This window comes from Gallinula chloropus, assembly GCF_964237585.1.
Source record: "Gallinula chloropus genome assembly, chromosome: 1".
Lineage (NCBI taxonomy): Eukaryota > Metazoa > Chordata > Aves > Gruiformes > Rallidae > Gallinula > Gallinula chloropus.
Genome location: NC_140085.1, coordinates 32,859,627 through 32,871,934, shown reverse-complemented (window position 1 = coordinate 32,871,934; position 12,308 = coordinate 32,859,627).

Below are 12,308 nucleotides of genomic sequence, written 5' to 3'. Positions count from 1 at the left end.
GAAAGATTTTATGTATGCAAAAACCACAGAATAAAATGGAAGCTACACTGTCATAGCTTGTCTTCTTAATAACTTAGAAATTTGCTTTATTTATTGGACTTTTTTTTTTGGTTAAGGTAGTCTAGTGAAAAATCTCTTACAGATCTAAATGTACATATTGCTATTAGGAAAGAGGCCGTACAGGCCTTTAATTCTGACACAGCCACTTGCTTCTCAAAATTATGAAGATATTCAAATAAAGAGACCAGTTTTAAGGTTCTTTAAGTAACATGGATTTTCATGTTTAAAAGTAATATTAATTTCAAAAGAGGGATGGTGGGCCAATAAAATTTTCTTCTAGAAGCAAATGTTGCAGTTAAAGATAGTTCAAAATGCCTCAAACTGCTTTTGGACAGACAGCTGGACTCAGAGTAGACCATAAGCCTGAATGAAAATAATGAAATTCAGTCCATTGATAATAAAACTTTTCAAGTTCTTTAATATCTGTGTTTTATGTGTGTAAATCCTTAAGCTTGTATGGGATTGTTCTGTTTTGCTTTTGGCAAAATGCTAAAACTTGCGAAAATATCTTTGTCTTTCAACCAACTAATTAAAAAATAAGAAAAGCATTGGAAGATAGATCCATTCAGACTGAAGGAAGTGGAGGGGTTTTTTATATGAAAGTTCTTTAAGTTTTTATTTGTCATCATCTGTGTGAAAGGTGATTTTGAAGGAGAAAAAGATCACTATTCCATCCAGATTTGAAAAAAAAAATTACATGTTTTTAAAATCAAAGATAACACATTGGTTTTGTAGTATTGGTATTGGATTATATATATATATATTTAGTACAGATTTTACTTAGTAATTTACAGTCTCCACTGCTGTAAATGCACCAGGTCCCTTAGAAATTCAGTTGACATCCTGTTTGCTCTTTTTCATCTGTAAGTTTCTATTGAATAAACACCTGTAGTAGCATCCTTGAGCAATAGCTCACCATGTGGAAACTGGAAATAGGGAGGGGCTTTTTGTTTATTTTCAGGTGTGTCCCCAAAAATATTCCAAACATGAAAGCAATTTAAATATGTTCAGAGCTAAGACCCAGTTAAGATTTTCTCTCTGAAGACTAGCACCAAAGCCAAAAAACAGAAACCACTCAGAGAATTGTTGTGTCTGACATATTTTCATAAAGAAGAGCTTTCTGAAACCTACAAGTAGGATATAAATCATATTAGAATGCCAGGAATAGCATTAAGGAAGGTTGTTTCTATCCTTGTTAGCTGAGGTGCTCCTTACTGTTTCATTCTCAAAATACATATTTATGGCTTGTGTTGCCTCAGCTTTTCCTGGTGCATGTAGTTCAGAAATGAGAGAAAAATGGGACTTTCACCTAAGGGTGTTGGGCTGCCAGCCTGCTGCCTGCTTCAGATGGTGTCAACCCAATTCAGGCAGGGTTTCTCTGATAATGGAATTTCCTCCTGCTGCTGTTTTCTAATACGGCCCTCTAAGGATGTCACTTTCGGATTGAAAAGAGAGTAACACTGCATGGAAGTGTGGGTTGTGCTGTTAGGTAGAGAGGATTTCACAGCAGCTAGGAATTTCTTTGCCTAAATATAGCTGTGCTGTAGCTTTATGGAGTATTTCTTCAGACTATTAAATTTCTTGTATTAGAATCAGAATTGGAAATGGACCCTGTATCTCCTCATTTGGATTTGGAAAAGGGTATGTTCAAAGGAGCAATAAAACTCTGGCGTAGCAAATATGCAGAGCCTGAGACATTCAATAGCTTTAACCATTTGCCTTGACTAAGGTTAATGCCCTATACTTCACAGGTTGGTTAAAGTCTTCAGAAGAAATTACTCAAAAATGGTAAATAAAGAATATTCAGAATAATTGAAAATACTTCTGTGAATTATCAGTATAGGAGATCTTTGATTCTAAAAGAAAAAAAAAAAGCATTTGTAGCCATAAAACTAGAATTTGAACACCAATATTTTTTTAGATTCCCTCTAAAGTTAAAAATCTCCTTAGTGGAGACAACAGATGTATAATCCAGACAAAGGGTTGTGAAAGGGAATCTCACTTTAAAAAAAAATAAATCTACATCCAGTATTTGGATTGGTTCTTCCCAAGCCATACCTACCATTTTTGGTTTTCTGATTGTTTTTATGGTTATCATATTTGTAAAACTCAGCCAGGAATTTTAATTTAAAACCTACCATGAGGAGGAGAGGGAGTAAACCAGATTGGCTGAGCAGAGAGATCTGGGTGGATATCAGAGAAAAAAAGGAGTGTCTATGAAGAAAAGGCAGGCATCTCAGGAGGACTACAGGGATGAAGTAAGATCATGTAGAGAGAAAATCAAAAGGACCAAAGCCCAACTAGGACTCAAATTGGACAATTCTGTGAAAGATAATAAGAAATCTTTCTACAGATATATAAACAACAAAAGGAGGGCCAAAGGCAATCACCAGCCCTTACTGAATGCAGGGGGAACATGAGCAACAAAGGATGAGGACAAGGCTGAGGTACTTAATTCCTTCTTTCCCTTGGTCTTTAACAGTAAGCAGAGTTTTTCATTGGATATTCAGCCTCATAACCGGAAGACAGGGAGGCATTCTGCTTGAGAAACTGGCTACCACTGGCCTGGACAGGTGCAGCCTCTGCTAGGTCAGGGCCAAAGAGTGATGGTAAATGGAGATAAACCCATCTGGAGGCTGGTCATGAGTGGTGTCCCCCAGGGCTCAGTCCTGGGTCCAGTCAACTTCTTTATCAGTGACCTGGATGAAGGGATTGAATGCTCCCTCAGTAAATTTGAGGACAACACTAAACTGGGAGGAAATGTCAATCTGCTTGAGGGTAGGGATCTGAACAGGCTGGATCAATGAGCTGAGACCAGTGGGATGAGGCTCTACAAGGCCAAGTGCAGAGTCCTGCACTGGGGACATAACAACTCTGTGCAGCACTACAGGTTTGGGGAGGAGTGGCTAGAAAGCTGCCTGGTGATGAAGGACCTGGGGGTGTTGGTTGACTGCAGACTGAACAAGAGCCAGCAGTGTGCCCAGGAGGCCAAGAAGGCTAATGGGATCTTGGCTTGTATCAGAAACAGTGTGGCCAGCAGGACCAGGGAAGAGATTGTGCCCCTGTACTTGGCATTGGTGAGGCCACACCTCGAGTACTGTGTTCAGTTTTGGGCCCCTCACTACAAGAAAGACATAGAGGTCCTGGAGTGTGTCCAGAGAAGGACAACCAGACTGGTGAAGGGGCTGGAGATCAAACTTTACAAGGAGCAGCTGAGGGAACTAGCCTGGAGAAGAGGAGGCTGGGGGGGGGGACCTTATAACTGCCTACAATTACCTGAAAGGAGGTTTTAGAGAGATAGGTGTTGGTCTCTTCACCTAAGCGACAGGTGATAGGAAGAGAGGGAATGGCCTCAAACTGCTCCAGGGCAGGTTCAGATTAGGCATTAGGAAAAAATTCTTCATTGAAAGGGTTATCCGGCATTGGAACAGGCTGCCCAGGGAAGTGGTTGAGTCACCAACCCTGGATGTATTTAAAGGAAGAGTAGTTGAGGTTCCCAGGGATATGATTTAGTAGAAGACAGGTGTGGTTGGACTTGGTGATCTTAAAGGTCTTTTCCAGCTTTGTGGTTTTGTGATTCTGTGATTGTTGGTTTCATCTGAAAAAAAAAGCCCAAAAGTAGAACTAATTTTGATGGATTTATATATTAATAAATATTATAATTGTGGAATTTTATAATCAAAGCAAATGTAGATTACTGTACATGATCCTTCATTCCAAGTGACCAAACACAGAAATATTTGCCCTGGACCTGCTCTCAACTGATTTTATTTAAATCCAGAATAACGTCAGAGCGTAAAGCTAAATCAAGTTCTCCTGTGTGAACTTCTTAGGAAAAGCACATGTACAGGGAGTTTTTATCACAGCTTAGCTGACATTTGGTTTAGCCATTGAATGTCTAAACCATGATTTATTATTACTGGTGGGATTAAAATTTTAACCTGGCCAGGGAAACCCATTTAACTGCACTGTGTTAATTATGGCTGTTGCTGGGACTGTATTACTTATGCACTATTTCTTTGTCATAAATAATGATTTTAGTATTGTAAAATCATGCACCAGGTTTTCTTTCAAAGATATTTGTAATTATTACAAAACCCCATGGGCACGGTTTTACAGTGGGAGGGGAAAATATATTCCACATATTTCCAGACAGTAAAGCAAATATTCAGCTATGCCAGGGAGGGAAGATCATGCTTTATGTGTATTTCTGTGTTTACTCAGGCTCATTTGTTCTGTTCTATATCAATTCTGTGGTGGATTTCTGGTGTAAAATGATTTGTAGATGCTTACACTGTATTTGTGCAAATACTACTATCCCAATCTGATCCTTGGAGATAATGCTGAAATGGTACAATAGCTCTTATCAAATATCACTGGGAGAGAGCAAACTTCAAGATCCCAAGACAGAACTGATTATAAATATTTTATAAGGTAGATGTCTAATGGATGGATCAGATTTACTGTGAACAAGAGGCCTTTATTCTTCTCTTTTCTTTTTTTTCTCCCCTTCCTTTTTTCTTTTTTTCAAAAGCACAGGGTTCCTTACATCATTTGCAAGTGTTTATGAGTTCAGAAATTACACATTAACTCCAATTTCTCACTTTTCTCATTTTTTGGTATAAAAATGTGCAGATACAAAAAGCCTAATGCTTGATAAGTAGTTACTATTAATTTTGCTTGATAACTAAGATATTTCACCAGGTTTAGCATTTTCATAGCCAGTTTTAGATTTAAGTGATGCAACTATGAGATCTACTACAATTGCACCAAATAATAGCAACTATTTATAATAGCATTCATTCTGTATGAGAAATAGGGAAGGGATTTCTGGTATTGGCATATGATTTAACAGATACATTGGAGATTCTTGTTTGCCCAGCATATGGTACTGTAGAAGATGAACTAAATAATCACTGGGAACCACTAAAGTGATTTAACTTTGAGAATTGTTGCACTTGTTTTGCATTGAAAAAAAATGTAGTATTCTGCCCTGAAGTCTGGACTATTGTTCATGCAGATAATGGGTTTCTATCTGAAAGAAATTTCCAAACTAGCCTTTTTTCAGTACGCAAATGTTAGGTAGATGACATTAAAGAAAACATTATTATTTGAGAAAGTCAGGTCAAATCTTTGTGGCTTTTCTCCTTTTCTGACTTAACATGTACTAATTGAGAATTCCTAGTTTTCTGAGGATGTCCCTGTGAGATTTTGAGGTTTTCTTGCATTTTGAAACAGAGGACTCAAAACCACAACTCTGAATAAAAGAATACACTTCACTTCAGAGAACTTCGCTTTTCCTTTTTGACATGCAAAGCAGGTTACCTCTCCTAGAGCAAAGATAATCAACATAGGAAAAGATAAACCATTATATGCTCGATGAAGCGTGTGACTTGGCAATAAATGTTATGTGATATATTCTTAGACTTACAAAGTGGAATAGAAAAGTTTGTCTTGGAAAAGATAATTAATTAAAAAAATCTTTTTAAAAATTTTGATTAATAAAAGAAAACTCTGGAACTTTTTTGTTCACTGTTTCACTTTGCATGTGTTGCTGAACAGAAGGTGCTATTTTCTGTGCTCTGGAGAAAGCTTCTGAGAGAGAAGATGGCATTGTAATTCTTCAGCAACATTTTTTGTTAAACTTCATTAAAGTGGATGAAATGGGATCAATTTCAGAAGAGTGATGGGGCAGTAATGAAGAAAGGCCCAGTGCTGTTGAGAGCAGCACATATCTGATGTTTTTATTCTGATACCTGTTCCATGGGAACATCCTTACTCCTTAGTTGCTGTTCTCTGTGCAATTATCACCTTCACTGCTAAGGACAGACTGCACATCATTTAATCACTCCATTGGTAAAGTCCTTGCCTGTGACATCCAAAAGCAGGCAGGAATGTGTTATTAAAAGAGAAAAGGACACTAGAGGATTTTTTAATACTGTAAAACAGAGACTCAAAGGTTTTGTATTTGCTCTAAGATAACATATGATAAACAAACATAATAGAGCAGGCAGCTAGTGTCACTCAACCTTTTTCATGTAAGGCTTTTTAAAATCCAGATTGCATTCAACATTGATGCTTTTCAATTTTTCAGATGAGATTACAAAACGTTAATTCTATTAAGCCATTAGATAATGTACTCTGTTCATCTGTTGTTTATGGTCAGCAAGAGACAGTACTATAGTGTGGCTAATGACCTGAACCAGGTGATAAAAAACCAGGCTGACTCTGAGTTCATGCTTCTGATCTAGGTTAGTCATAATTCCCTTACCAGCCTTTTCTTTGTCTGCATAATTATATTCTGTTTAGAACAGAGAAATTCTGTAATACGGTTTCCTAGGGTGTATTGAACTTGAAGCCTTTCAGGAAATCTGTTCTGTTCTGTGTATTTATTTTTGCAAAAGTATTGCCAAGTTGAACTGTTAAACCACAGTATGCAGCACTGTATTTCTCTAACATGATCCAGCATTTGGGAATAGAAATATCAATATCAGTCATGGGTGTTTTAATAAGGCATGTTATATGGTTATTCTCTCAGACTCATAAATATCTCGCAAAACACTTCCCACACAAATCTTTTTCAAACAGTTCCTTTGTGATGATATTCATGAAAATTGCAGCAATATTTCCTGAAAAGGATCATCAAAATTCCTGATCCTGAAAGTAGCATGCTATGATTTTAATAGATCTGAGTGCCATACCTGTCCTGACTCACCTAGTCTTGCTTTGCACTCTTCAGAGTAGGATCCACACAGAGTTTCAACGGGTCAGTTCTACCGTCCTGGATGCTGTGACTTATCCCACCGAGGTAGGCAAATATTTAAGGCCTACCTTCTTGCTCCTATGAGTGAACAATCCTATCTCCAAAGACCCCTGTCACATGGCACCCAGGCAGGTTGTTGAGTCTCCATCTGTATAAATATCCAAGACCTGACTGAACACAGTCCTGGGCAACCTGTTCTAGATGGCCCTGATTGAGCAAGGAGTTGGATTCTGATTGTTCTGCAAACCTGTTATCATACTTCTTCCATATTTGGGAACACAATACTAAACTCCATGCAGGCTGAAGAAACTCCATGGAGAGGCACGAAGAAACTCTCCACAGCTTTAACTGAATGAGAAGTTGTTGAATTTGAATCACTATCATGAAAAATTCTTAAATCACTAAAGTCCAAGCGTTTAGTCAGTTTAGGCCAAGTCTACCCATAGAAAGCATTTCTGTTTTCACCAATGTCTTCACACGTAATAATGTAAAAGGCCATCACATAAATTACATCAGAGAACAATAAAGTTCAGAAAAATTTTGGTGGAATTAGTGTAGCTTCTCCAAAATAATGTTATATGTGGATAAGTAATGTAGAATACAGAAGAATAATACTTTCTATGATTTTTTCTGAAAAAAAATAATAGTTAAATTAAATATTACTGGTCTTTCATCTTAAACTACAATTGATAACAAGTGTTCCACTGGAAAATTTCCAGCGGTAGAAATTTCACTGGTCTTTCTCAACTCCCTTCTAAAATCAACAAATTTTGTAATCTATTTGTTGGATTTTTTCTGGGGTGGTTTTGTTTGGGGTTTTTTGTTTTATTTTTAATCCAGACATAGGGTAAATTCTTATCGAAAAACTCATTTTTTACATGATGATCACCACTAATATAATAAAAGCTACTCTGTTACTATTCTCAACCTAATAATATTAAGAAAAATAAACTGTATCTCATTAAATTCTGTTTCATGAATCCTTTAAGTTTGTGCAAACAGGAAAACGCAATAAGTACAAAATATTTCCCTGGGACGATACTGAGCTACAGCAGGAAACCAGACCTATTGTCCTGGCTTGATTTAGAGTATCATAGGTTTCCAAAAGCTCCTGGAAGTGTGTATTTATTTTGGGCAAAACTAGCTTGCAGTTCCCTGCCCCCCCCCCCCGATATACTGCATGTTAAAAACAAGCTTTTCAAAAGTGACAGTTAGGATCATTTTCAGAAACAACTGAGCATCTGCTCTCTGAAATTAGATCTTTTAATGGTGCAAAATTGATCCAACAAACTTCATAAAAGCTTTTCCAGGGGCCAGAATTTTACTCTTCATATGTGATTTTGAGAACCAATTTGCTTTGACTTGGAACTGGTATTCAACTTCTGTAATTGAGTTATTGGAAAAAATATTTTCAGGGTCTCAGAAGCATTAAACACATACATTCTGAAGAGTTGAAAGCAATAATGGTATGATTAGTTTATTAGGGCAATGAAAAAGAGGGAGAAGAGAAGAAACAAACAATAATCCATTTCCTGAGAATCTGTTCACCCCAAAAAGGAAGTTTCAGCCTGGTCTGTGGGGAGTATTGGAAAGGATAAATATGTTGTGACATTTTCCAGTTATGTTGCTTTCTCAGTCTTCTGTTTTAAATAAGTAGCTGCTGTTCTCCTAATGTGACAAAATCCCATTGCTCTCAGCTCAGTAATTAAAGTGCAGTAATACTTCAGGTGATAAAAACATGAAGAGACGTGTTAATATTTCAGATTTTTTTCCCCCCTTATTTTATTCAAAGATGTAAATACCTAGTTAGCTTGGAAAGATACAGTGATTATGGAGCAGCATGACTATGGTAGACACATTTAAATTAAAGGTCACTGCCAAAAGAACAGTCATCTTGCATTCTATCAAACATAGCAGAAAATATGTGTCAGAGTGCCTAGGAAGTCTGTTGGGGCTAAATCACATTCAGAAGGTTGGATCAGATGGTTGTTTATTTAAGATATATAATGCATATGCATTAGGAAATGGGGTGGCTGATATTTTTGCAGAGGAATGTATGTAAGTCTCCTGCTGAATATCATAGCTGTAAACAAACAAAAAAAACCCTGATTTTTTATGACACACATATTTTTAAATGCATTTCCTTCGTTTAAGCCTGCCTGAAATATCTTAATTCATATTTTATTGGACCTTCCCTCTTCTACCTTCTCACTGCTGTTAGTACAGTGACTTTAAATCTTGAGCATCCAGGCTTTTTGCTTTCATGTTTGTTTTTGTTTCTTTATATTCAGGAAAAGTCTTATTGAATTAGATCAGTTTAACTGGGCATAGGACAGCATGACCAGAAGGGATCGTGAAGTCCTTTCCTCTAACATTGCAGCCAGCTATTGTACCAGAAAAAGTAACAGAATATTTTAATAACATACCAGAAATCTCTCAGAACTCCATAGCAAATCCAAATCCCATAAGAACATACTAATATTTGTCTCGGTATCCACAGCCATACTATACAAAAGAAAAAGAACAAAATAAAGGCCACTGCCACATGCAGGTTTCCTAGAGTCAAAACTGAGATTATCAATGACTGGACTACAGAGAATGACTGAACAAATTCCCTTAGTTCCACACAAAATGTTAAAGTCCAGGAAAAAAAATCAATCATAGCTAAATGAAAACTATAGACCTGAAAGTGAAATGTTAAAAAGAAAGTCACATGCTCATGAGGAAATTCTACTTTGGTAGGTAACTTATCAGGACATAAAATTGATTTAGAAAAAAGTTCTCAACTCTAATCAAAATGTCTTACAGCCAGAGAATCAAAACCCAAACACAGAAAACAATCAACAGACAAGCAGAGGAGAAGCAGAATATAGCTTGATGTGACAATGTGGAACTTGAGAACAAATACTAACTATTTATAGGGGAATATCAAAGGCAAAATTTTTCATGTCTTGAAGTTCTTTTCCATTCCCTTCCCAAAAGCTCACTTAGAAAATTGGTGGTTTATTGAAAAACATGCAGATACATTTTATAAGAAATTAAATAACATTTTAAAATTATAATAATAGAAAATATATATTATCTTAATTTATTTAGCAGTACTTTAAAAGTTACTGGAATATGGGACAACAGCAGAAATCCTATGGGAGAGAAATATGATCCAATTTGCTAAAAATTGCTACCAAAAGTGATGCTCTAGGTGAATGTGAGAGTGACCTAAGTTCTCTAACTCTGGTTCTCTGTTCTCATTAGGTGTTGCTGATAAGGAATGGAGAGTTTACCTTTGTATTAAATGTCCTTTCTTAGTGTAAGTGCCCTGAGAAACAACCTGGATTACCTTTATTGTTCTCTCATTATCAGTGGAAACATAAATGAAGACACACTTCTTACAAGAGCTTTTTGTGTGCTAGACTGTAAAAATAATGGTCATTTCTCTCAAAGAAGGAAATGTTGGTAGGGCGAACCCATTTGTACCATGAGCACAAACGTTGTTTTGTGCTTTTTCTTGTCTGTATCTTTCTCTAAAAGCACTTGAGAGGTTTTAACTCTTTTTCTAATACCTTTTCGTTCTACAGATTACATTTGCTACAAGACATTTTCTGCCTTAGATATGCCATACAGTATGAGAAATAACTGCAAGCACAAACAAAACAGAGGGTTGATAAGCTTTCAAATAGGAAATAAACATAAATCTGTAGGAGGGCTCTATCCATAAACTAGCACCAGAACAAGACAATTCAGAGTTGACATATATACAGACTGGGAGAACAGCTCGTTGAGAGTAGCGCTGCGAGAAGGACCTGGGGGTTCTGGTGGATGAGAAACTTAACATGAGCCAGCAGTGTGCTCTTGCACCTTGGAAGGCCAATGGTATCCTGGGCTCCATCAGAAGAGTAGTGGACAGCAGGAACAGGGAAGTGATTGTCCCTCTCTGCCCTCATGAGGCCCCATTTGGAGTAGCATTCAGATCTGCCTCCAATACAAGAAAGATGTGGAACTGTGGCTTGTTCAGTCTAGAGAAAACAAGGCTGTGGGGGGACCTCATTGCAGCCTTCCAGTACCTGAAGGATGCATATAAATAGGAGGAGTATCAATTTTTTAAAAGTGTAGATAATGTCAGGACAAGGGGGAGTGGATTGAAGCTAAAGAAGGGAAGGATTAGATTAGATATTAGGGGGAAGTTCTTTACAGAGAGAGTGGTAAGGTACTGGAACAGGCTGCCCAGAGAAGTGGTGGATGCCCCAATCTTGGAGGTGTTCAAGGCCAGGTTGGATGGGTCCCTGGGCAACCTTGTGTAGATCCATGTCTGGAGGTTGGTGGCCCTGCTTGTGGCAGGGGTTTGTGACTCTATAGTCCTTGAGGTCCCTTCCAACCTAGACCATTCTACAATTCTATGACTCTTTCTGGAGTGTTTTAATTGGCCTATATATTTTCATTTTATAGATACCTGAAACTGTATTCTCTCCCCCCTCCTTGTGTCGTGCCCCATCCCCGTCCCCCTCCCTCCTCCTTTTGGTCAAAAATCAAGTATCATACAGAAATTCTTTGTTGATCTGAGGAATAGATCTTCAAATGGCAGTTTAGATAGACAAGGAAACTGTCTTGGATTTAGATTAGGAACATTGACTGAAATGGCCTTGTGAAAAACAAAGTTCTTCAAGAAGACTAAATATGTTTTAAACAGTAATGAACTTTGAAGTTCAAGGCAGTTACTGATCATGACTAGTAAATTTACAACTAGAAGCATTTGAAGAGCATTAAAAGTTATTTATTAAACACAACTTCTCTTTATGCTGTATCTCTAGTCCTTTTTCTCTGGTTATCCTCCTCTTCAGGCATTAGTTGTCTAGACTTGCAAAGAGGGAGGGAGGGACAGTAATGGTTTTTATTCAGGCACCCAGTGAGGCAGCACAGAATAGGAAATGATTATTTTTTAACTGAATGCACTGGTAGAGATGCACCCAAATGCCCCAAATTAGCTTTATTTTTCAAAGTTTCTAGAAGAGCAGAATGCAGAATCCGTAGCATACATATTAACAGCACCAATTATCCATGAGACTGCTGCTCTTCTTGAGCTCTGTATCTTTCAGGAGATACATTTTCTTTCTTTATGCTTTCTGCTCAGAGTGTGAAATCCAATAAAATAAACCGGAGAAGTATCATTGATATCATGGGCTTTTTTTACGACTTCCCATTGGGTCCATCAGGCTAATTAATTCCTCTGATATAACCATACATATTCTGCAAGTCATTCCTGGAAACGTGGTCAGAAGAAGGTTTTAGCATTTTGGTTGTTCTTCATTTGTATTTTTCATGGGTTTTCCCTGTAATTCTCTTCACAAGAAGCAGTAATTCCCCCTCAAACATCTTTGTGCTCTAACTTCCTTTCTCCACAGCTGCTGCTTATCTTAGTTGCATTAAACAATAACTTCATAGAGCGTTGTTGGTTTTTTTTTTTCTCTCAGCCAGAAGTGCAAGAATAGTT